Raw genomic sequence first — 4056 nt, forward strand, 5'->3', positions numbered from 1 at the left:
ATAGTAACCTTTGATACCTTAGCACATGATATAAAACTTGCAGAGGTTGTAAATAATTTCCAAAGGAAGTCATTATTATTCTGTTTTCTCAAATAATGAAGTCCCATAGAAATAAACTAATGAAAATTAATATCATGCCTCTTTCCTTCGAGCAACCTTATATTCTCAGCTGTAGCTGCTACTAATTCAAACAGGATTAGTAGACTTATTCTAACAGAATCAGACTGCACTGAAATAACCAGGCAAATATTGCAAAACAGGAATTACTAGCAAGAGAAAAACGTTATACCAAAACACCAAACTTCTCAACATAATCAGTACAATACAGGATTTAAGTGTTCGGGATAATGTGCCATCTATGATTGTCCTTGTCTGGAAGAGTCTAGCTTAAATGCTTACCCCATCCTTACATTCTCCTCCTGTCTAGCAATGCTAAATTTGGTGTTTGGAATTAGAGGAGGCTGAACAAAACTTGATTCACAGAAGCTGAAGGGCAATTTCAGTGCAACTACTTCAGGTACACACATAGCCTGTATTCACTGAGAAAATTCGGTTTTTCATATAAATAAGTATGAAGAAAGTTTGCCTATTTATATGAACTATTTGTGACTTGTGATATTTGCCTAAGTCTGAAAGGTCTTACCTGTTTAGAAACATGTCCTATCTATCATTAGATCGCAAAGGACTTCACGAGCAAGGACAGTACCGTTGCTCTGTTGCGACTAATGAGAAAGTTAAGACAAAATAGGAATGGAACCAATGTACAGGAACATGATGCGCTTGAAGTGTGCTGAAATTATCCTTCAGTCTGTAAGTCAAGATTGTTGTAGCAGTGGAGTACTGCTCTGTGGTGGAGGGGAGAAGGATGGAACAGGATTTGAGATCTGACTCTTCTGGATGACAGCTGAAACATATTAACAGCGCAGTAATGCTAGTAAAGGATTTGAGGAAGAACTAGTTTTAATTAATGGTGAAGCAGCATGTTTGGGACAAAATGGAGTAATAATGTTTCACTGTTTGCGTTTCTTCCTGGATTTACTCACACTCATTTACAGAGTAACTGGCAAACTACTCTGCAAAAAACTCTAATAACTGAGCTGTTTCCTGCTGCCTCAGAGTCCTCTCTACAGGGCGGCTTTAGGAACACACAAACCTCATTTTATGCTGGACCCATGCCAAACGCGAAACAATGCTAGGTTTGAAAGTCTCCTGAGCAAACTGGCTCTGTTCCTTATCCTTTGTTTTGTGTGGGTGGTGGCTTAATCTAGCTACCAACAAAAGTAACATTGCTGAGGCACGCCAGGCTGAGAGGTGCCGATACTTCGTGTGAGTTAACTTCAGCTCTCACCGAATGTGGCTATGGCTGAGCCGTCTTACACTCAGGTTCTCTCCTTCAGTTAGAAAAGCCATATCTCCTGGCTATTGTGTCCGACCATTTACACAGTGATATGTTTCTAAAGTTCTGAAATCATGGGAAACCATTTTGGTACACAGGATTGGGAAGTGACATCCAGGTCTACTTCTGATACTCGTTAAACCCCTCTCTCACTGACTACACTGCATCTTGACTTTCTAAAGGAGGGTAACTCCATAGTCGTGTTGCACGTGACTATGGGGAGGGCAGGCTGCTCCATCCAGTCAGCTAAAGCCAAATGATGGCTTTTGGGGAGGAATTTCTCTGAGTATAGGGAAAGTTCTAGAAATAATGGTTTTGTATTGCAATGTATGACTGCAGAGCAGTTCAAGGGGTCCTGGTGATGTGCTGCTGGAGATCTCTGTTACTGAAGACTTCACCTGTAATCTGGTTTGAATGAATAGTCATACCTTGCTGTTTCTTACACAGAAACACTTCACAACAAACTTCTATCACAGAACCCCCTTGAGACATGACTTTAGGTGGGAGGAACGAGGAATCTCACCATTTTTTTTCCCAGCAAGGAAGACACACTGGTAAGATTTTCCTCCCTCTCTGTGCCTTTGTATGGAGGCAAGGGAGATTTTATTACTTGCTTCTCTTACTACCAAACTATAGTATAAAGCACTTGTATTTGTATTTCATATACTATTTTTACAATTTATGAAGAATAATATTTGTGTCGAGCTGTTAAATATTGACAGTAGTCCCACCCTATTTATCAAATACTGACAGCTGACCAAGCAAAGGAGAAAAAATTATTTGGAAATTTGGATCTTCTTAAAGCCTTTAAATATATTTCTAGAAGTTGGAGGCTTTCCCAGTTCACACAGCTACTCTAATAGCTAGAAATAGTTGCTCCCTTCCTTATGCCAAGAACTCAATTAAGAAATACACAGCAGAAGGGAGGCACCTCTGAGAGCACTGAATTCCTTTACTAGTTCTTGACAGAAAGAGAAAAAAAATAATCTTTGTCTGAAAACAATCAACATCAGTGAAAAGTCCACCTGAATCACAGCCCTGAATTTGAAAATTTGGGAGCTTTGGGCTGGAGATGGTGGGGCTGAACAATAGTTCTGAACATCACAAATTCCATCTCCTTCCTGACTGTGCTTTGTTCAGCAATGTTCTCTCTGAGATCTCAGCCCTCGTTTTGGGTGGAGTACTCACTTGGTACATTGTCAGTGCAAACAACACTGAACTTGTTTGAACACAGTGTGAACTCCTGAGTGACTGCCTAAACCCATAGATCTATGACAGTTAGTACTGTTCTTTAAGAGCATCATTTTGCCTGAGAGCACTAATTCCCTGAGATTCAGCTACTATCAGCAAGAACAAATTTTTACTGAGTACTTCAAAAATAACAACACTGTACAAAAATCATCATCTTCCCTAACTATAACTGATGAGAAGACACTAAGTATATTATCCTAGTGGGAAAAAAAAAAACCACCTCAGTGAAGAAAATGCTCTTGTCTTTCATTAGTGGTGTCCACACACGCAGCACACTTCATGTTTGCTGATAGTGTACATCCTCTTTTTAGAAGTAAACAGTTTTCTTTAGGCTACTGAAAAGGAGGACACTTCCATGGACCTACGCTATAAACCTCTATAAATCCAAAAAGGCCAGAAATAAGTCACCATTTGCTTCTTAGAAGTCAAGGTAGATTGATAATGCAGAAAATGTGGATTGTAGTCTTGTTCTGCTGCTGATTTACCACATAAATGAATCTACACTCAGCATCCGGAATGAAGGTAATCCCAGTTGTGGGATTGTGGGAATACGTCAAAGGAAACACATTTCTAACAATCATAAGGATACTCACCCAGATAAACCTGAGAATCTCTTAAAAAGACCCCAACAGAATATAAATTCTTTCAGCTTTTTTTCCATAGATCTCTCTTCTTATGAACTAGGTTATTAATTATTGTACTCACATGCAGCCACAGACATCAAGAAGCCAGATCTACTGTATTTCCATGTATAAACTCAGAAATTTAATGAAAGATAAGATCTGTTTTATAGCAAATAGACTAATGCAGAAAAGACCAAAACCTGTCCCTGCCTGTTTCAAACAATGAGATAATTTTAGTTCCAGACAAGCTATTTCCTAACATTATCTAAACTATAGCTCATAAAGGTTTATGGACTCAACCTCCAGAGTAAGAAAACAATGGATCTAAGTATCTTCACTAACGATAATCCCAGTTCAGTGCCACAAGGTTCCTGATTATAGTGAAGGTAGCTTATTTTACCCAAATCTACTAGGGGTTCACTCCTACCTCCCTCATTTTTTTAAATTTTAAAATCACAGCAAGGAAGCAGAATTTTTCCTGTACAGATTAAATGCCTTGCCACACAGAATTTACAGACTGTGTCCCCAGTCAATATATGTGATGGTGCTCATGGCAAATCTTTTTGGTCTAGCTATTCACCTAGGTAAGGCCTGGCATGTGCTTTCAGCACAGGATATTAAGGTGTGAATTACAGGAGACAAGGAATATTAACTGTGGAGACAAAAGAGTAATGAGATTGGAAATTTGCATTTAAATACCATTACTGTTTGGTAATACAGTTGCACAATTGCACTTTTTCATAACATAACCGTGTTTTAGTTTTATTAAGGGGGATAGCATAGGAG

Source organism: Falco peregrinus, chromosome 5 (genome assembly GCF_023634155.1).
Source record: "Falco peregrinus isolate bFalPer1 chromosome 5, bFalPer1.pri, whole genome shotgun sequence".
Lineage (NCBI taxonomy): Eukaryota > Metazoa > Chordata > Aves > Falconiformes > Falconidae > Falco > Falco peregrinus.